The sequence below is a fragment of the Chaetodon auriga genome, chromosome 5 (assembly GCF_051107435.1).
Source record: "Chaetodon auriga isolate fChaAug3 chromosome 5, fChaAug3.hap1, whole genome shotgun sequence".
In the NCBI taxonomy this organism is placed as follows: domain Eukaryota; kingdom Metazoa; phylum Chordata; class Actinopteri; order Chaetodontiformes; family Chaetodontidae; genus Chaetodon; species Chaetodon auriga.
This window is the reverse complement of record NC_135078.1, coordinates 16,355,147-16,377,989: the sequence shown is the minus strand read 5'-3', so window position 1 is coordinate 16,377,989 and position 22,843 is coordinate 16,355,147. Positions and strand designations below refer to the sequence as shown.

Here is a 22,843-nt window from a genome sequence, read left to right as displayed (position 1 = left end):
CTAACTTGACTTTGTTTTTTGAAACAAAGGATTACATGGTTCTGACTCTGTGTGTGTGTCCTCACATGCATCTTCCAGGACACACACATACACACCACACCACACCAGTAGCATGTCATCAAAAGCTTACACTTAAGCGCTGTGTGTATGCAGCGCATTCGCTTCTGGAACCCATTTTAGAGTGGGGTAAAACCACATGAAAGGTCTGCCCCTATCCTTCCGCCCATACCCCCATCACTCCTTTTTCCCCGCCTTCCCGCCACTGCTGTTCAAAGATTAGACAACTTCACTGGATCTTATAATCAGTGATGTCAACCACAGATGAAAATGCCCAGCCAAATGCGTTTTGATAGCTCCCAAGAAGACGGAGACATATGCAGGCCATTACACTTTTTCCTCAAAGACAGCTGCTGCCTCTGGATCTCTGGACTCCTTGAAAGTCTCTGGCATAAATGGAAGGTAATTACCATATCAGAGATCAAGACTCTGGGCCCTGACACCACTTTTTCAATTACTCAGACAGGTTGTTAAGATGCAAATTCAACAAAATGGCAGAAACCCCCAGAGAGGGATACAGTTTCACACCCAAAGCTGCTTCTTGAGTTTCTTAGCTCATCACATTTTGACAGACAAAGAGAGAAACAGAGGGAGGGATAGAGGTTGGGTGGGGTAATGCAGGGTATCTATAATTCATTCTGTTCGTTAGCGTGACAACCCAACATCTCATCTCAGTGTGTTTTCATTTCTAAGCATGCAAAATCACCTCATTCATCCTCGAGTCAGGTCTCATTTTGTGTCGATATCGTGCATAGAGTGTGTTTTTTGAGTGGCTCTTTCATCAAATATAAAACTTTGGGCTCCTACTTCCCAAGTCAGTGTTTCTTCACCATTGCATATGAAATCACCTCATTCAATTTTAATCTGTAAGTTTGTTTTCAGAGTTCTAATATTTAGTTTCTTTGGATGATGCTTTGTAATGCAGATGAAATTATGCAGCAGCAATGTACAGACCGGTGCTGCACGTCTCCTGCAATAGTTATGCAAATCTGGGATTTTGCCTTCAGCACAAGCTCAGAGGAAATGATCCATTGTGTATGTAAGGAAAGATGCAGAGATAATACATAGGGAACATGTACTCATGGCAAACTGCACACAGATGAAAGATAAAAGTTTGTACTGGAGGACAAAAGATAACAAAACAGCTACTCATGCTCCATCTTAGATCAAAACTGGCTTGAACTTGACCCCTAATTGACCGTGTAGCAGACAGACCATCCTCAGCATCCTCAAAAGCTCAGCTCTCTTGCTTCTGTGGACCTACCAAGATATGAATGATATGATGATATGAGTGAAACTGGCATAGCTTGTGTTTCTGCTCTTGTATCATTTTTCATGATATCTACCAGCCACTTAGAGATAAATGTTCAATTTCACCAGCTGCTCAATAGTAAATCATTATTTTCTGTCTACCAGCTGCTTTCATATTTCACCAGCATTTAGCTGGTGGCTGGAGCAAATCCCCCACCCTGTTTCTGAAGTAGAATAAAAGTAGAAAGTCCAAGATTTTTCATGATGTGTCAAACACGTCCTGATAGTGTTTGTAGCTGAAACATCATTAAAACATCATGTCTTCAGGAGATATGACTGGAAATTGTATTGTGTTTCTTACAGCTCCCTGTGGAATAAATACAAATACAATTCGAAACAGTAACTGAAAGATCTGGAAGAGCAGCCTGGTTCGACTGGCGCTGCCAGGAACGCTGGAAACACTGTGTGTGTGTGTGTGTGTGTGTGTGTGTGTGTGTGTGTGTGTGTGTGTGTGTTTGCGTGTGTGTGTGTGTGTGCACGAGTGTGTGCGCGTGTGTTAGAAAGTGTGCGTGTGTGTGGGTGTCAGGGCCTGGAGGAGGGAAGTCTCTCGCTGAGGTCATGCCATGCAGGCCTCTCCACTGGGGCCCACCCTGCCTGGCAGCCACACACACACACACATGCACACACACACACACACACACACGCATACACACATGCATGCACACACTGGGTTTAGTGCCAGATAGACTAGAGGAGACTCCACGGCTCTATGTATGAATGGCTGTCTGTTAACTCTGTGTTGCCCTCATCATGATGGCCTCATTATGTAGGAGCTGAATTGTGTGTGTGTGTGTGTGTTTGTATAGTCAGAGAAAGAGAGAGAGAGAATGACAATGACACAGTGAAGGCCTTCATGTGCGTTCATGGGCAGCACATTTAGTGTGTGTGTGTGTGTGTGTGTGTGTGTGTGGCCTTGCTCCTGGGGTATTCCTATGTGCTGGAGTGTATCAACGGATGTTTCTTCTCAGTGAACACTTAAGGTAGGATGTCTTCATCCAGAGAAGGAAGAGGACTCCTACAGTGTCTAGGAACGCACTGAAGGGCTTATGTAATAATTCATTAGAACTGCATTTTATGCACATATACATAAAATTTGCTTGCTTTCTATTGTTAGTGCCGTGCCCAATTTTCCTCTTGACAATCTATACACAGAACTCATGCATTATGCAGGTAGCACAAGAGAACTAGTTTGCTGTGTGAGAAGAGAGAAAGTATGACTCCGTAGCGAATTATTAGCACACACACATGCCACATTGTTGTTTACACATTCTTACATATTCAGAAAGAAAAGGCAAGAGGAATGCGATGATTGGAGTGGTGTTTTTTTTTTTTTTTACTTCTCCCTTGCCTCCCTCCATCTTTCATGCTGCTTCTTAGAGTTAATAAAAACACTTTGGCAAGGGGGGATTTATTTGCATTTCCATGCCATGCTTTCCCATGCCACTCTTTGTTTTCCTTTAAGCAAACATGAGTGTATCCTGTGTGCAGCACCCTCTCTTTCCTCACCCCTACCTTCACCCTCCCTCCTCCCTCTCTAGTGTAGCACATATCTCATTACTCCCATGTATATCTTATTTGCAGTGCCTCCTCTCCTCACCCCTCTCTATCCTGTGCACGTTCACAAAAAAACGCTCATATTTACACCCCATTCTCCGCTCCCTCATGCCCTACTTTCTCCTCCCTCTTCTCTCAAGTAGTGTCACCCCCCTGGCTCCTCTGTATCCCTTGTGCATACTCCCCTCTTTCTCATCACCCATTTGTGCTGCTCTCCGTGGACAGAGCCCCCACGGCCCCACTTCTCCCATTCACTCACTGGTGCCATCGCGGCAGCATAATAACTTTTAATCGGCAGTCCTCCCTGTGCTCCCAGTGTTTCATTATGGCCTTGGCTCTGCTCCCCACTCAGTCAATTCTGGATGTTACCGGAGCCGCTCTCAGTGAGCTTATGCCAGCCTCCTACTTGATTAGAAGAAAAAGAAGAATGAGCACATGAGGAGGGAGAGTGAGGCAAAAAAAAGATAAAGACAGAAACTGAGCAAACGATATATTTGCTCAGGGAAGAGTGTACTGTAGGGACAGAGGAAGACAGACAAACAATCAGTATAGACAAACAGCATCTCTCGCAGAGTCTGAGAGCGTCGGCCAGCCTGCACAGCGAGCGGGCTGTAGACGTCACCTTTGCTTTTAAAATAGTTAATCTGCTCCTGGAGGGACAATGACTGCTTTAAGTCCCTCTCCTCTCTCCCTCTCTCTCTTGCCTAAGTCTCTCCCATGAGCTAAAGCCCACTGAGGCACATTGCTCGGATTAGCTTGTGTTGTTGTTGCGTCTCTTCAGCTCTATAGCACCAGCCCTAGATACAAATACAGCAGTTATATATACTGGGAAAGCCAGTAAATATAAGAAATCTGTGAATGGAGGGAGGTGATCATTTGGTAATCTGATGGTGTATATATGGAATAAGAAGAAAACATAGGTAAATCTGGTGATGTTAAAGCTATTGAATATTGGCAAAACAGCAGTATACACAGCTTGAATGTGCATGCTCTTGCTTTGTGTGTCTTTGTTACTCTTAGATGAAAAGCTGAAAGAAAAGCAGTTGAAATCACAGCTGCATTGTAATCTGTTGATTTGTCTCATGTAATTTCACATTCAATATGTGCTCTGTTAAAAATAGTATTCAGTGATGCAAACAGAAGTCTTTGGTTACTTGCCCAGTGATGTTCTCTGGCTGCAGTTTCTATGTCATTTCTCTAAGACTGTATTCAGGCTCCGGTTGGGAGGGTAATTTTTACCCTGACCCATCTGAAAAATGTAAGACAGATGTAGTTGGTTGAATTCTGAGTCATATCATGCAGTACTTCTTTGGCACTGTGCACTACACTGTACTGCTGTCATGTGACCAACTGTAATATCATTGGAGATAATGAAATGAACTGTACTGACATATCCTGTTTTTTTAAATAGAGATTATATCTTGATTATAAAAGATTATCCTGTCCATTTGGATTAATGTGATGCACTGTATGCATTTTAATGATCTGGTCATACACTTACAGAGTCACATGTAAATACACTGCAGGGACCATTCAAATTGAGACCTGTCTTCAAGTCGCCTTCGTCAAGCCCTGTCTCCTAGACATTGCGCTTATATACTTGTAATTTGTTTTTCCAATTATGTTTTGTACAGCAATGTAATTGCTGCTTGGATTATGTTCCCTGGCAACGTGTTTTTTTTTCTTTCTTGTAAGTGCACACAAGTCACAGGGATGTGGTAAGTTAGTTGCTAAGGGTAGATTTTGTATGCAAGAGCGGATTTACACAAGAGTAGGGAAAAAAAAATTAAATTTGTTGTCAGTGAACATTGGCTGATGCGTTCAGTATCAACACTTTGTGACTTGGCAAATATGCTAATTAACAATGTTTCCTCATTATGTTGATAAGAAAATAATACAGGTGGCATTGCATTTGTTTTAAAATGTATTTGCTTTTACAAATGAATACTATATAAAGATAAGTTCTAGGACACAGCGTGGACTCATCACAGTACCACAGTGTAGAAATATATGACTGGATTTTAATAATTGATGCATTGATGTGTCTTTAATGTTGCAGCTGGTGAAGGTGGGGCTGATTTTAAAAATGTTTTGAAAAATATACAATATTTGTTTGTGAATTGTAGTTGAGTACACGTATACATTAGCAATGAAGTATAAAGCAGTACAGTAGAAACAATGGAAAAGGAAATCTCAAAATTGTACTTAAGCGCAATAGTTGAGTAAATGTACTTGAACTCTGAAATGTCATTGTCCCACTATGAAACACAGCGATCCATGTTCATTTGATATTACAGTCTGTTCTACTTGGCAGCCTTTGTCTTTGAAACCTGTCACCTTTGACCTCTCACTTCAGCTGACTCTCCCTGTGTCCTCGTGGCATGCTCCACTGCTATGGCACGAGGGGATTAGCTGCTGTTGCCTGTTGGTGTTGTCTTGTCTACCAGCCAGTTTCATCAGACAGTCAACAGACACAGAGGAGGCAACAGTGGACTTACAGTTGAGTAATCTTGACGGGCCATTTTACTTTGCAGGCGCAGTTTTGACAGCACTTCAGCTGTCAGCTGCAGCCTTTTGACTGATGTCGAAATGGTGTCAAAGGGCAAATCAGATGTGTGTGTGCTTCTGGAGACATGTCAGACACAGGGTTACCTGTGTGTCATGGATTGTTTCTACAGAAAATGGCTTGGATTCAACATGACATAAAAATGCAGGGAGTGGCTCTCCAGAAAAGAGAAAGGACATCTCACACAGAGTTTGAGAGCATCGGCCAGCCTGCACAGGGAACGTGCGATGGACGCCACCTTTGCCTTTAAGAACAAGCTGAAACAAGCTTTGATTCTGAAACAGAAAGTGGCCACAGAAGATCCTCACAGGTCTCTATTGTAGATACTGTTTGACACTAAAGCAGATAAAAATATTTAATACATATTTAGACATGTAGAGCGCATGTGTAGCTGAATGGCAACACAACTACATGGGTGCAACCATCGCCGGTTCGATTCCAGCCGGAGACCTTTGTGGCATATGACACCCCTCACTCTCTCGTATTTCCATCTGCATCTTCACTGTTGTCATCTAATAATTGTGTCCACATTTCTTTGGATAGCAAAATCAGTCTGTGGTTGAACCTCCCTGCTAAATCTACCGAAATATCTTACTAAATCACCTCATAACCGTTTGTAGTAATTGTCTCCTAACCTGTCAGCGCGTGATTTTAATTCATCACATTAATATGCCACAAGAGAATGAATCTCTGCAGCATCATTTCACAGATGGCTTATCTTTGCAGAAGAAAAATGAAAATGAAAAATGAACTCTTCTGGAATGCTGCGCTGAATTGATTCCTTCGGAAACTGCTGAACTGAAGTGACTACCAATTAACAAACCGAATTGAGAGAGAAACAAGGGTAGTGATTAGACGCGCAGTATATAAATGTGTTTGACACATGCTAATGAATTTTTTCTATTAAAGTTGAAGTTCTTATCTTTTGGAGTGATGCAGGTGTATTTTGGACTGCAGGGTTAGAGCAGAGTCCTCAGTATTGTGTTTTAATGAACTGAAGATTATATTCTACAGTTGCATCAAATTTGAAAAGTTGAAATGCTTTTATATGAAAAAAATCAACTTCAATTAAAATATAATAATGGGATTTAATATAACTTCACCCTCCAGAATAATATCACAGCGGTGCAGTGTGGTGAAGGCTTTGAATGAGCATGCAGGAAGATGAATCTACAAAGAAAAGTTATATTGACCAATAAATGAAAATTTTGGAGAAAAGAAATATTTCGGTTGCGGGTCAAAAACCGGGGTGAAGCAACACCTCTTGGGAAACCGCTAGATGTGTTTGGATGTCAAAAAATCCACCATCTGTATTTTACACAATTGCACAAATGCAGGCAGCTTTGTCTTTTTAAAAAATAAAAAACACCAATGTACAGAAATCAAAAGCTTAGACAGAACCCAGTCAAATGTAATGCTAATTATCCCAATGTTGCATTATCCTTCTTTTTCAGATTAAGTAACAGTACCATTGAGCTTTAATGTAAAGTTAGTAAGCCACAGATCCCCCCCCACCAACAACAAGACTAGATGCTGTGGAGGGTCCGTACTGCTCCACTTTAGCTTATAAGTCAATTAGACAAAGACAAAGTTTGCATTAACAGTAACAGGCTACTTCAAGTTCTGGTTTAACGGAAAAGAAGCAGCTTTTATCCTTAAAAAAAACATCACATAGTGACAAAAATACACAAAAAAAGCAACTTCATGACTGTGACTGTTTGGTACAGTCCCTGTCACATAAGTAGTCTTTAAAAAAATTTAAATCTAAATTCGGAGTATTTTCTTTAAGCCAGCTTGATCAGGGTATTAAGCCTTAGCATTGTCTGACAAGATAGCTCCTTTGCATTGTTTTCTGTTCAAAAATTGCATGTCGTTGGAATTAAATGCACAAACAGTTAAATGGTTTAAGTTACCGGATGAGCAACCTGATCCTCTTATGTCTTTAGGGGTCCTAACTCTGTCAGTAAAGCACAGATTTCATTGTTGCAGCTAGTGGACTGAAAAGTGCTGTCTTTCTGCAGGCTTTCTCTCTGATTGCGTGCACGTGAAGGTGCGTGTGCACGTGTGCCCTGCTACAGGCCCTGTCCTTAGATTAGTGATGGTGGTGGTGCTGGTGGTAATGGTTTGGATGGGATCATATGTGGATGGATGAAAGCAGGATTGGAGGGATGGATGGAAGAGAGGGGCGGGTTACTCCAGGGACTCATCAAAAGAAGACAGAATGGGGGAAACAAGAAGAAAGAAAAAAGGAGGACATGAACCATCCTCCCTTTTTTCCTCTCCAAGGCCAGCGTGACAGCAGTTGAGGCCTGCTTACTGTTGTTGCCTTTTAGCTGAGTGGATATTTGAACCCTGAGCAACCCTCTCCCTCTCCCTCTATCTCCTTCTATCTCTTCCTCCCCTCCTGCTCCTCCTCGTCCCTTCATTTTGTGTCTTCAATTCCATTAAGTTGATTTACATTATTCAGACAAACTCATTAATCACATTTTCCCTCTGATATAATCTGCTTGTCAGTCTGAACCTAGTGAGGGGTGAGGGGAGGGGAAAAAAAGAAGAAGAAAGAATTCGAGGTAAGGAAAAATGAGGTAGACAGATGGATTATGTTCTGCTGGAGGGTGGCTTGGACTAAACAGCCAAACCAGCGCAGTTCACTGTGATTACGCTCATCTTCATAGATATTTTGTCTGTGTGAGGAGAGCCAGACTTGTGTTTATCTCAAGAGCCAGATGGACATGAGAGCGATAGAGGAGCACGGAGAGAGGAAGGGGAGAGGTAAAGACAAAGAGGGAAGGCCAGAGACGAGGGCAGAAAAGGGATGGGGAAAAAGAAAGTAGAAACTAGAGAGAGAGAGAGAGAGATGTGGAGTCGGGGGAGGCTCCAGCCACAGTCTTCCAGTCGATGATGATGAATTACTTTGACAGAGACAATCAGGATGAAATGTTAATGCGAGTGTGCCAGAGGATGCAGTCACAGCCAGACTAAGTCCTCCTATGGGGAAATGAGATGGTTAGTTAGAGCACACACACACACACACACACACACACACGCACACACACGCACACAGAGGCAGGCACACTCAAATGTTTGCCCAGATATACAGTCATGCAACAAATCACTCAGGGATTGGAAGTTATATTTGCTGGCTATTTGTTCATGTATGTATCGCTGCACTGAGGGATGAAATGTATGAAATGCCACTGCTCTCCTGACCTTTGTACACAAGTAGGTGTGTGGGTACGTCTGGAGTGTGTTTGCTTCTCGAGCTAAGAAGAGATATTCATACAGTGTAGTAGAGGCTGCGTGGGATGCCGGGTTTGCCTACAAATCCATTTTTCAACTCTCAGGATGCGCTGTCACAAAGCTATTGAAACATTTTGGGGTACCATCATCTCGTATCTGCTCTGTTTCTCATCATTCTAGCTGTGTGTAGTGATGACAGTTGTGCAGTAGCCCAGCGTCAGAAGTAATGGCCACATGTTTTGCTTGTTTATTTTGATAAAGGTTAGATAGACTTTTCCACTCCTGTTTTTTTCTGTTGATGGTGATGTCAGTCGGTTGGACCAGACTGAAATATCTCAACTATTGGATGGATTTCCCTCACATGTTGCACAGTCATTAATGGTCCACAGAGGATGAATCCTGATGACTTTGAAGATCCTCTCCCTTTCTCTGTAGCGCCAACATGAGGTGGACGTTTGTAGTTTTAAATGAAATGTCTCAGTCAGCAATGTGATGGACTGCCATAAAATTTGGTACATACATTCATGATACCCTCAGGATGAACTGAAAAAACTTTGGTGATGCTCTGACTTGTTCTATAGCGCCACCATGATGTCGAAATTTGAACTGCATTTCATTAACCACCAGCCTAGATTGTCTTCAGGGCTGATTAGTAAATGTTAGCATGCCAAACTAGGACAGTGAACATGATGAACAAACCTGCTAAACATGAGCATGTATACTGTCAGCATGATGACATTAGCATTTAGCTCAAAGCACCGCTGTGAGCACAGCCTCACAACCGCTAGTTGTAGCCTCTTCGTCTTGTTTAATGAAACACACAAAATCATCAATCATCTATCAAAGAATGTTCTGCAAAATAAAGGTGTACAGGCCTGCTGCTGCGGTCATGAATCAATGCCGCCTGGCTCTCAATCATTTAGGTCTGATTGAGAGTAGCTGTTCTTTTGTCTCTCTGCAGTGTTTGAGACAAAAAAGAGGCCTCCCTCCACACGATTCATCAAACTCTCCTGAAAAGTGGACTGACATGATAGCTCTCCATCTAGCGAAAAACAGGTATGACAGATGTGTCTGTTTATCCAAAAATAAGACTTTCTTTTGCTCTCTCTTAAATCCGCCCCTTTTCTTGCACACTTCAGCAACCATCCCCTAACTTCTCTTCAAACTCCCTCGTTTGATGTTTCCATGAACTGTGAGAGCATATAATTAAGAGAGGCCGGTTTAAGCCGTTTTATACCTGACGTACTGTGGGTTTGTTGTCTGGCAGTCAGTCAGGCAGACGGAGCAGAGACAGACAAAGAGAAAGACAAAGAGCCAGGCAGACGGGGAAATATAGCTAGATTCTTGTCTCGGTTTTGATTGAAAGGAAGCAGTAATCTTGGCATTAGTTTAACATCACGGTGAGTGGGCTTGACAGGCTCTGGTTTCCCCTCTGTGCTTCCACTGTGTAAAGGCTGGGAGCTGCAGGTAGGCACACGCCCACCATCTGACCGACTGACTGTAACGCAACACCTGCAAGGGCATGCACATAACCACATGCTGCATCGCACAAACACGCACGACAGCCCATCACGGCAGTCTCCCTCCTCAGTCTCTTCACACTCCATCCTTCATTATCACTCAGACTGAGAACAATAAGTCGGGGCTGAGGCTCTCGCCACCTACAATCTGGCTCCCTTCTCTTTCATTTTCCCCTCCTCTGCCCTTATGCTGACAGGAAGTCGTAAATGCAGATCTGGGATGTTCCCTGAGTGGGGAAGTGGAAGGGGTTAGAAGGTTAGAAGGTTAAAGATGAAAGGCAGACAAACTGGTTGCGGTTTTAAGCAGAAGCCTTGTGTGTGTGGTATATTCTTATAGACTCTTCGTCTGCTGGCGAGCAGCTGAAATAAAGGGAAGTTTTTTCCCCCCCAAAAAAGTAATCAGGATTTGTAAGCGTGAAATGGGAAGCTGTTAAAGCTTTTATCACTTCCGAGGAACAACACTTAGTGAGTTATGGTGTGAAAAAGAAAATAGATAAGAAAGAATAATTGTATCTTTCACCTTCCCGACTGCAACTTTTCAGCAATTAGAGTTCTCGTAACAGTTTTTTTTCCAGTTCACTGCTCATTTGTACCCTGGAAATCAAGCTACTTCTTCGTACATGCTTCATTTTACTGTTTTGAATGGATTTTGGTGCATCTATTATTTACTGTTGACCTCTCATATTTTTCTCTTTCGGGTAAAATAAATTTGCGTCTGCCTCGATCAATGAAATTTTAATGAAATGAGCAATTTTTTTAAGTTTTTGATATGATAATTAGTCTATCCGATGACTGCAGAATTCGCTTAACCTATCAATTATCAAATAATCATTTAATTGAGGACAAAATATGAAATTTCCCAAAAAACTTGAGCTAATTAATTTGTTTTCCAGAATCCAGAAACAGCAACAGTAAAAGTTTTTGTTTTTTATCTTTTTAGTTTTGGTCCTCTCAGGATATGAAGAACGCAGTAAGCATTAAGCAAAAATGGAGGTCTCTCGTGTGTTGCCTCTTCCTTGAAGGCTAGTCTGGTCTCGCTCAGCTCAGCTCAGCTCAGCAGTAAGACCCCACAAGGGAAATTTACAGCCATGATGTATAGCCCTCGCCACTGAATTAATGCAACATTTCCATTAGAAAAATTGCATGACACAGCTGATATAAGAAGTTAGTGATCACAAAGACGCTGTGACACAGCATGGAAAATTACTTATTGGGGAACCGTCATCTGCGCTTTGCTGAAATTTGTGACTGGAGGCAGAGACACAGACTGCAATAGATGTGCAGCTGTGGAAGGGCAGAGCTTAGGGAGTGAGATTTTGCCGAGGATCTTGTTAAAGTCTCATGTGACACTTGAAATAAATTTCAACACAAATGTCAATTAGGTTCTGCGTATTCGAACACTTATAATATCTAAAGAAGGTGATTTGGATGTAATCTCATACTGTTCTCGCTCAGTTAGTACGTGATTTGGAAGTCTCTGAAGTACAACCAGTGTTCATTGAAACCGAACACTGTAATTACCATGTGATTACTGCGCATAGGAGAAAGGATCTTGGTTCGAGGAACTGTTAAACAAAAGCAAGGTCAGTACACACAGTGCTGTTATCTTTGTCTTTCTTAATTTTACTCTTACTTTTAAAACATCTCTTTTTGTCAAGTTTGGGACCCCAAAGACATCCCTTAAGAAAGCAGCATATATTTTCAGTTGTCACACGCTGTTACATTTACAATTAGCATGTGCTTCACTCATGCTACCCAATCAGCCAAGCGTTTAAAGTGCTATGGGCACTTGCATTACCATTACATCACTTACAGTACGCAACAACAGGACGAACATGGAGAGGATTGTAACACTTTTCATATGCTGATCACATAACATTTTTTACTTGATTTACTTTTATCCCGAAGCAGTCTTTTACACTGCTGAATAAATGAACTTCAGAGCTGCAGAGCAGCTTCTGTGTATTGATTTTGTGGTCTCATTATAAAGAATGCACCTCTCTCGTGGCACCAGTATTCATACAGCTCGTTACATGAACCTGGCGTTCAGCGTTTATTAACTTATGCTTCAGTGCCAGTCATGCAAATGCTCTCTGTTTTATAACGTCTTTGACATTAAAAAACATTACATGCTATTTATAACTTCTTGTTGCAATGTTAATTATTGTAAGATGAGCTCATGTGGGACCCAACGTGCTATATGCACAGCAGCCATAAACACATCTTGAGTTAACTGAGGTTAACTGGTAATCCAGGCCCATGTATGTACAAACCAACGGGATTGTGTTTGCAGTCTTGTAGCTAATTGCTAATGAATAATTAGCCTACACTACTAAGTAGGCTTTGTAGTTAAAGGGTTCAGCATCTTGAATATAGATTTTTTTTTTTTTTCTATCCATGGCTGTTGCTTGCACATGGTGTTATTGTAACCCAGGTCACAGCCATGTTAAGGTCATAATTTGCATAGTTTTAATAGATGGGCAGCTTTTTGGATTAGAAAGTAGCATTTTTTGAAACATAGATCTATTTTTTACTTCTTAGAGACAGCTAGGGAAAGATATTTTAATGGTGGTTTACTTCATAAGCTCAGACAGAGCACAAGAGAGGATTTAGAATAGTTTATTTTCAATTAAAAATGTTACATGCCCACAGGCCTTTACTGTGTGGGTGCTTGCCCTATAGCTAGTCCTGTGTTCCTGCTGTCATGAGCGTCTAGCTAGCAACAGACATGGTAGTCTACAGCGTTGTGGGTATACTGACACACTAAGTGGTTGAATTGCACTGATTGGCTTGGCTCTAATCAGGTTTGGAGATGGAAACATTGGTTTCCTGAAGGATTACACACTTATGTCACTTCTATTATGCATCTTTGAAAGAATATTTTTAAAATCTTTTCCCTCTACTCTCTTCTGTTTCTTAATTCCTCTCATTTCTCCACATCTTGCCTCCTGCAGGGTAATTTATTGGCAGTTAGACCAAAACACAAGCATGCAATAGCTTTCCAAAGTCGCTCCCATGTCACCGTTGATCACTGTACTTTCTTGTACTGTGTTGCCTCTTCTTGTGACATAATGGTAACAGTAATGACAATCACCGCTCTGCTGCAGACTGACAGACTTTATTTGCAAAATGCTGTACTGCATGTTATACGTTTTCTTTTCATACATTTTGTTTTGCACACTAGTGAAGCGTCTCAATGATCTGCTTGCCTGAGCATTGTCATCTTGTTCATTAGTTTAGAGCTGGATGTGAGCGGCATCACTCGCACAATATGGTCTGTGGAGATAACAACATTCAGACAGATTCATTCTGTACGTTGGCAATACAACAGCTACTGTGGTACAATGTGTTGTCAGTCAGTCGCTGTGGCCGGGTGCAGCAGCAGGATTGAATGTCCTGGTTTATCAGAGATGATTCATAATTCTATTGGATATGATGCACTAACAGAAAACAAGATACTCTGTTATCAGTATCACAACATCACGGGCTAACACAGAACGTAATTATGTTTGGTTTATTCCGTTTTCCATTATAACTATATGTTTCCTGTCATAGAGGGAAATGGAGAGAAACAGAGTGCGGGACGAGGTCTTCTTCCATTCTGAATATGTATGCGGTGTTTAGTTGCAGGGAAGCTGAGAGAAGGAGGGAAAAGAAGAGAAAGAGAATGAGGACATGTCATGGACGGAGACTGACTGAACAAGGTGTTTTGTACTCACTGAATAAGAAGTAAAGACAGATATTAGGAGACAAACCAAGAAAGCGTGGTGTGCTCTGCTGCCTGTCCCCCGACCCTTGGCCAGCACATTACCTTAATAGAGATTAACATCATGCTCAGTCAGATCTGATAGGATGGTTTCTGTGGAACGGAAGGCCAGCTAGCCAGTTATCTGCGAGGACACAGACTCAATCACTTAGCATAATGGAACCTGCATCAAATGAGCTGGGGGCTCAACAAGAGAAATGCCATTAACAGATGTGAACTGATTTCTGTGGTGGTAAAATGAAAAGAAATTATGTTACATTTGCAGATTTTATGACTGAAACAGATGCCCACGGTATCTTGTGTTATAGCGCTGCATTATTTACATTGCACTTTTATGGCTTGCACTTCTTTCTTTGGTCACAAGGACGTGTAAGTGATGACATGCCTATAGTGATATCTCCAGTATGTTTCGCAGCATCGCACTGCTAATCGTGCAGCTACCAAAAAATGCACAGTTGATGGATTGTTGAACAGCGGCACAGTTCAACATGCTGCAAAGCTTGCTGAACAGCAGCAGAGGATCACATTAGGTGCACAATGAGGCGCAGATAGAGATTGTATCACACCTTTTAAAACTCTGAAGCACACCTATTATGAAGAGGCAGGAGGCTGTGAGATGTGAAAACTGCACCAGATGGATACAACAACAGAAAGCCATCACACCTCCGTCCCTGCAGGCCACCCGCTTATATGCTGTGTCTGTTTTTCCAGTTTAGTTGCAAGGAGTAAAAAGAACACAATAATGACAACAAAAACAAAACAGCTGCATTCTTGAGTGTTAAGATAGATGCAAAAAAATACAGCATATATTCAATATATAATCATCCATATCAAGTATACAGTCTTGCCATTGCAAAGTGAATTCTTGAAGGCATTTCGGCTTTTTGCCAGATGTCTTGGCTTGGAGTTGAACTGCAGCACAAGGTTCAACACAGGCACTATTTTTATCTTTCTGCCTCTACCCAAGAACAGAGGTCATGTCAGCTGCAGATACTGATGCATATGATTTTCTTGACTTCTTACATACTGTACATGCTGTATTGATTATAACTTTATGTCTGCTTAGTCAAGGTCCAGCAATGATAAAAATTTCTATTTCTTTCCTCCAAATCTCCTTGAGCTTGTTATATCCATAGTAAAAACCACTTAGCGAGCTGCCGTTGAATATCGACTTGGAGGCCTCTCTCATTTACAGTCTGAGCCTGTCGAGGAAAAGGGTTTGTAACTATCCAGCTCTTTGGCCAGACAGCTATTGTTTTATTGATTCCTCTTCCTCTTTTATTTGTGGGAAAACTACCTCAGGAACACAGTGTCCCTCAGCTTCTTCTCCCATACTCCTCTAAATACCCAAACTAATTTCTGCTGCGACTCAAAGAACTTATTGCATGAATTGCTGCAAGTCCACCAAGCCTTCTCCTCCTCCCCTCACTGAACCATTTTTTCCCCTTCTTGAAATTACATAAAAAATCATTTTAGGGCTCATGCATTTTGGATTTGGAAATACTTAACCAGAGACCCACAGAAATGGATTTCTCTGTTATGCTTCTCCCAGCTGATGGCTTAGCTGATGTTTACTGAGGACAAGAGCCAGAGGAGGACGTGCTTAACCCATTTCTAGAAGTCTTATCTGCCCCCTGCATTTAGTTTCCCCCTGTATCGGACACACATTTCCAAACATATTGTCATGTGTTTTCAACCCCAGGCAGCCTACTTTAAAGCATTACTTGACTCACCAACCTTGCAGGCTGGAAGTCCCAGGTCTGTATCATGACTAAGCATAGCGTGGCATGGCGCAGCATCGCCTGAAGGCACCCTGCAGTCGGCCTTCGTAATGTGAGTTTCCAAGTAAAAAGTGCATTATGCCGTGTGACAGTTTCAACACCCCCATCACTGCTCCACAGGGTGCTGAGCTTCAGTCATTCCAGCATCTCTCTCTCTCTGTGGAGTTAATGTGGCATTTAGCTCAGTGACATTCTGACATTTTTTTTGCTGGTGTTTCTTCTCTGTTGCACCTCAGGAGAAACACTGAGTCTTGGTTTGTATCCTTCAGCTAACTCTGCTCTTCTTACCAGGGTCAAACTCGGCACCAGATGGAAGATTTTTATTCAAAATGACCAGCTGCTTTAAGGACTGACAAAGGTCTGGCCTAAGGTTATGAGGTATATGAAGAGAAAAGGGATAAACAGGTTCATGTCAAACAATTAAAACGGCAGGCAACAGCATCAGACCAAAGAGATAATTGGATCAAAAGAGAGACAGAAAGAGACGGAAGACCGTGTGCTACCAAACATGTCCTTATCAGCAGCAATTTTCTCAGCTTTGCCCACACAGCTCTCTATCAGCTGCTTCCAGATTGATTAAGTTGCCCTGCTTGCATCATTGCGAGCGATGATTGACAGGCCTGGAAAAGGTTTTGATATTTAAATGTGTAACCTCGTTCTCTTTTTGGGGTCAATCTCTTAAGCACCAGTTGTGTGTGTAATGTGAGTTGGGCTTTGTGTTTGTGTGTGCGGTTGAATGTGTGTCACTGAGCAGGGGCTTGTTTTGATTCATAAATGCTTTTTCCAGACAAAGCAAAGGAGCAGCCTGCACCACACTCACCTTTTTCTTCTTCGCTGCCATTCTCAAGGAGATGAAGAGGAGCGAAAAGAGAGTTAGGAGAATGAAGGGAGTGGAGAAAGGGAGGAATGATGGATACCATAACAAATGTTTTCATTAAGTCTGTGAGAGGTAGTAAGGGAACATAGAGGATAAATGGGTATGTGGGCCTGATAGACCAAGAGTAAACAAAACTAAGAGCAAGCTAGCAGCTCTGTGAGCCTGCACTTAGATACTGTAGTGCTGTGAGCTAAATGCTAATGCTGCCATGCTCACAATAACAATAACAATAGTTTAGCATTTCCTAATTAGCAATAAACACAAAGCATGGCTGAGGCTGATTAGATGTCATTACTTTTGCATGTATTTGCTCATAAGCTATGGGACAAATCAACATTTTGACCTTATGATGGTGGTAGATGAGTAGTTCAGGGATCGCCAAAGTGATTACAAATTATCCTGAAGGGATCATGAATGTCTGTAACAAATTTCATGGCAATCCAATCAGCAGCTGTTGAAACATTTCACCAAAAACAAGAATGCCAACCTCTTCTTGGTGCTATTGGGAAAGTCAGGGGTTAACCAAAGTTAGAGGGCTTCACCCTCTGGGCAACATAAATCTCTGCTCAACATTTCATGGCAATTTAACCTAAAGTTGCAGAGATGTTTCACTCTTGAACAAACCACAGCACAAGCATGGCTAAAAAGGCTGAAGTAGTGTCCAGGTTGTAGGCCGAATCAAAAATTATTTGCAGGTGGAAAAGCCTGATATTTCCTTTCATTGTTCATTTTCCGTGTTGAGTATCCATACTTTAAAACCCATTTTGGTCATTTTTTAATCTAACTCCACGTAACATACTGTCTAGTGCTAAACCATTAGCTGTTAGAGGTTTTCCAGAGTACATTTTGGGAACTCATCCGAGTCCCAGAAGCCTAACATGCTCTTGACCTACTTTTAAAAACAATGTAGTCAGTTGTAGGTAGTTATCTCCTCTCATCTTTCTCCCCGGTTGGTTTCTGCTGGTGGCAGGGTTGGTGTGATGTCAGTTTATCTTGGATCATTCTCAGACAGCGAACACCCATTAACCTCCCTTCCTCTTCCCCTCTCTGCTCTGCTGTCTTTTCCTTTCCCTTCCTTTCCTTGTTACACTTTTACTTTTCATTCCTCTTATAGTTAAATCTATGATAATTTGCTACAAAGGGTGTCCTCAATACATCCCAAAAAAGGATATCCATTGCTTTGCGACAGATAATTGTTTTCAATCATTAAGAAGCACAGAGGCATGTCCAGGCCTAATGGCTTTTAGATCACAAAGGCAGAGTTTTAAAGATAGCAGCTTATCTCCAGTCACTGAATGTCTTTGTTAGGTTGCTGTTGTTCCAAGTTGGTACTTTGCCTCTCTTCTCTCACTCCTCTTATTTCTCTTGTTCCCTCTCTTTTCCCTCTCGGCTTTTTGAGCCGTCTTTGGCCCCCTTCCAGAATCAATCCGTCACCTCTTTAAAGGGAGACGTTCTTGCATTTGGGCTTGTGTTTCAATAAAGGGCCTACAGCGACAGGGTGCCTCATTCATGTCCACTTCATTGTCTTTTAATAATCAAACCATGATGGATTACTTCCATACAGATATTCATTTGAAAGCAACATCTAAGGCATGGAAAACAGGGGAGGAGAAGAAAAACACCAGTATGCTTTTTGATAGCTGAAGGATTGTTTGTGGGAGTGTGCATGTGAGTGCGCGAGTCTGTATTTGTGTGCTTATATTGGATGCTACTTTGGCTCTCGTTCTCAAAAAAGACAGGCAGGTTCCTCCCTCTCGCTCACTCTCCATTCCCTTCTCTTATCATGGCCTCCTGGGTTCAGGCAGACAGCTCCTCCTGTCTTTTCTCTCTGATTTATCAGGCCAGGGCTGACAAGTGTAAACACCTGCCAGAGTATCCTCCCCATTTGGGAGCCCTAGGTGGTTGGATATGTTCCATTTTTTATCCCCATATGCTGGATCAATGCATTATTCTCACCTGGCTGTGTTTCCAATGTTCTCTGCTAGGTCCTCTTCTACTTTCACACCTCACCCAAAATCATTTCCTCCAGCCTGCCTGTGAACAAGTGTTACTATGGACGGTGGTCTGAAACTCAGTTAGGTGTAGCAGTATTGTGGCTGTGTGGCTGAGTTGTAAAAGTGTACAGTTTTATTGTGGTCTGGTGTTGGAGGTGTTGTGTTCACACTCATGTGTAAGGTCTGTTTCTGCTCTGTAATGATGTGAGATTGTCACCCAGCAGAAACTTCTGAAGTTGTGGGAATTCCCCTGCTGACATCCATCCACCTGTAAAATCGCTTGGACTTTTATTCAGTTCCAGCAACCATGAAAAGCAACACACAGACTCTCCTCTTTCTCAGACATCCTTTTTACTGCTTTTATTCATGTTCGACGGGTGGGTTTACAGAGGCATGCAGTCAGTTTTGATTGTATTTGTCAAGGTTTTCTATCTCTACCTGAATGCAATGAAGACTTGAACTGCTCACAGGATTACCAAAATAATTGTTAAATAATTGAACAGTTTTCTGACAAAATGTATGGATAGTCCATAGAAAATGTTGTGAACAGTTTTCTTTGGAACGGCTTTGTACTGAAGAAATAGTCCTGCTGATGGTGATGTCTAGATGAGTAACAGGGACAAATATGTTCCATCCTAATTTGGCTAACCCAAAACTTTTTATTACGACACAAAATTCCTGAAACTGATGCAAAAACACAAACACTCTTTCTGGTATTCTGCTTGTGTCATCTGTTACAAAATTCCAATTGAAGAGAGAAATAGCAGCAGCTCCTCCAAATGTGGTGACGGGCCGCAATTACAGACACGTAACAGCCCATTGCCAGTAAGCTACACCCTCTCTTTGGGATTCCTGTCATATGTAAACCCTTCAGCTCCAATCTGCAGACATTACCCAGACTGCCAAATATAAACACAAGCAGGCTGCACATATCGAAGCTGTCAGACAGCATTTATAAGAAGCTGCTACTTAAAAATCTTCATATGGAACGGTTCCTCCAGACTTGACTATGATCAACTGCAAAAGTACAAGGAAATGAAAACAATGAAAACGTTCAGTATTACACAATTTGATCACATGACACAGAAGACAGAACACACGACTTTATGTAGCGCATGCCCTTAACCGTCAGGTCAACTATGCTGCACAGCTCTGTTATGTAAACCACTCATATTGGTAGCAGCCACTCAGAATATGTGTGAAGAGTTCAAGTACAGAGTGGTGGACATGAAGGAAGCAGTGAAGAACACACCAGCATATCCAAACATAAGAAGGCCTCCGAGTTGTCGAGCATTTTAGATCTCGTGTTGACATCATTTATCAGTGCCTTTAAAAACATTGCTGTGCTTAAGGTTTGATTCAGTTGAGGCACAAAAACAACTTGGCTAGGGAAAGAAAAGCTGTCCCACATGTTCAACTCTGACTTTTTATTGACTCATCCATTCACCCAGAGCACCTCCCTCTGCGGACTTTGCGGCTCGGTAACAACGTCACACTACTTCCTCCTTTTCTCATGACGGACGAGGCCGCTCGAGCGCTTAGTCACTCGGGCGTAAACACGTGTTGTTTCTGGACATTTGCTGAAACGACTGATGCTGTCGTTATTTTGTGGGAGAGCAGCTTCTAAACACGTTCAGAAGTGTCAGCCTATCATCAACAGGTCTGCGCTGATATAATTAAATGGCAGTCTCTCACTTCATTGCACAGTCTGATGGCTGGCACAGTGGGGGCCTTCAGGAGATGAATGGCTGGGACCTTCACGGGATGAGCTGTGTGCGTGTCTGTGTGTGTGTGTGGGAAAATGTCTTTTGTTTGTTTACGCATTTGACAAACTAAATGTGTAACTAAATGACGGGTAACATTTCCTTCGTTCTCCTCACCTTAAGCCCACCGTGGCTGACCCTGTCACTCCAGTGAATGTGTGTTGCTGTGTGTATGTTTAAGCTCCGAGCACCTACGGCTAACATGTTGATGCAACAGCAGCAATAACATCATTAGGCCTCATAATATGTTTATTGTTAAAGCTAATGCAGTTTGAGTCGGCGGCCCCCCTGGGGCTGCTCAGTCTGGGGAGGGAAAGTGGCTGAGTGTGTTTGTGATTTCCTGCCTGCTTTGAGTTGTATGAAATTGTTTGTTGCCACCACAGTGTGTTTTCTTCAAGTCTTCTGGTGCATTTGCTTCTTGCAAGGAAATAAAGTGACTGTGTGTGTGCGTGCACATATGTGTATAGTTCTTCATATGTAGAGGGATTCTGGGGGGTCCTTGTGTTTTTATTACCTGCTGTTGGCCTCCTGCCAGCATTCAGCTTGATTAACTCCCCGCTCTGCCTTACACACACGCGCACACTTAAGCACACACACACACAACCAGCTACTTTATCACTGAGAATGCGAGGGAGGTGTGAGGGAATAGAAGCTAAGGTTCTCAAAATGTTATTATCTATTAAAAGCCTGAGGAGGAGGCACAGGGCGCCACCGTTACTCTTTATGTCTTCTCTTTGGTTGATTTCAAGGAGAGCTTTTACAAGAGAGGAAATCCACACACTTCCACCTGCGCAAGTGTGGTTTTTGGTAGTCGGTAATTTATTGTTGAAGCTTGAGTCTTGATTCTTGGATCCTGATGTTCACAGCTTGTGTGTGTCTGTGTGTGTTTAAACAGACGTCTAGAGTGGTCCACAAAAGTAGCATTTTACAACAGGATTTAACACACACGCACGCACACACACACAGTCACACTCACAAGGAAGCAATTTGCTCGTCCACAAAAAGAGTGTAATTCGGTAAAGACAGACTGTGTCTCGCTCCCCCCTGTTACTCATGTGTGGCAGCTGGTAACGAGAGGGCCACTGGAAGGCTTAGGGGTTTCACTTAAGTCATTTTGTGCTCAATTAATTTTGTTTATCACAGGAGGCAGTGTGAGATGGTTCGACTAACAGTTTTTAGCATGCTATTACACCTCACTGATATAGATGGAGGATGTGCCTCGCTTTCAGCAGCCACCGATTCACAGGAAGCCGGCGTGCGATTAACCCCATGGGATTCATTTCAGTGAACAATAACACGACAACATCTACATTCATAAGGAAGATGCAACTAGTTTCACATTTGATTCTGCCATAATCAAGCCCTATCTAAAAATGGCTTTGTAGAATTATTCCCATTCATTAGATTTGAGTACAGATCTCCTTTTCTTGCTTAGGGCAACCTCTATCTGTCATTCACTGTGTTCGCTCCCTCAGGGCTAAACCTCTGTGCCTCATGCCACTTCCTGCTCATCAATCAGTCAATTACTGGAGGACTTCCGGGTCAAGGTTTTGGAGAAAAACACTTTTCAGTCCTCCGCAGAGGTTTCCTGTAGAGAGAAGAAAGAGAACATTTTTATTAACAATTCAGACAAAGTTGGAATGCACAGCGTGAGCGTAGCTCAGTCAGCCTTTGCTGTATGGTAAAGGTTAGGGTGAGGGAAAATCCAGTTTAGTGTTTTTTTTTCTTCATGAAATATAGAGTGCAGTATCAAAAAAAAAAAAAAATGTTAGTGTAAAAGTGTAAGGATAAGAGGAGGAGGCCAAGGAGGAAAAGAGGAGGGAGAGGGACAGAGAGGCTTGTGAGATCAAGGTCGTATCCAGGCTTTAGTATTGGTATTCTCCTCAGTGTTAAAGTGATTCTCCGAGTGAATAGTGTTTTCATTCCTCTCCTGAATGAGATTCACAGGAGCATGGAGAGAGAGAGAGAGAGAGACAGAGAGAGAGAGACAGAGAGAGAGAGAGAGAGAGAGACAGAGAGAGAGAGCGGGAGATGTGACAAAGAGAAGAGAAAGTAATTCCCTCCCTCTTTCTCACTTTCTCCATCCTTCCTCCCCCCTGTGCGTTCCCCCTCGGACATACAATAGCAAATGAAAATACAGCGTGGGATAAACAACTTTTATCAGACTTGAGCAAATGAAATCGACTATTTTATTCAATTCTTCATCCCTGAAGCATCCCTTACTCTATCTACCCGGCAACATCTCACCCCTCCAGCTTCAACTGAGAAAAGAAAGAGGAACGTGCTTTATGCAAATTAAATGCTTTATTCTTGATTAGATTACAGACGCAATAATTGTCTTGGATGATTTATGGGTGTAATTTGTTGTCACAAACTGCAATGGAAATAGCTCAGTTGCCATGGCTTGTGCAATG

General features: G+C 42.2%; 1 protein-coding gene across 3 annotated transcripts in view; it reads left to right on the top strand.

Moving 5' to 3' along the window:
- Positions 1–22,843, top strand: part of sema6a (sema domain, transmembrane domain (TM), and cytoplasmic domain, (semaphorin) 6A) — a 106,662-nt gene that overhangs the window by 21,842 nt on the left and 61,977 nt on the right. The window lies entirely within an intron of this gene.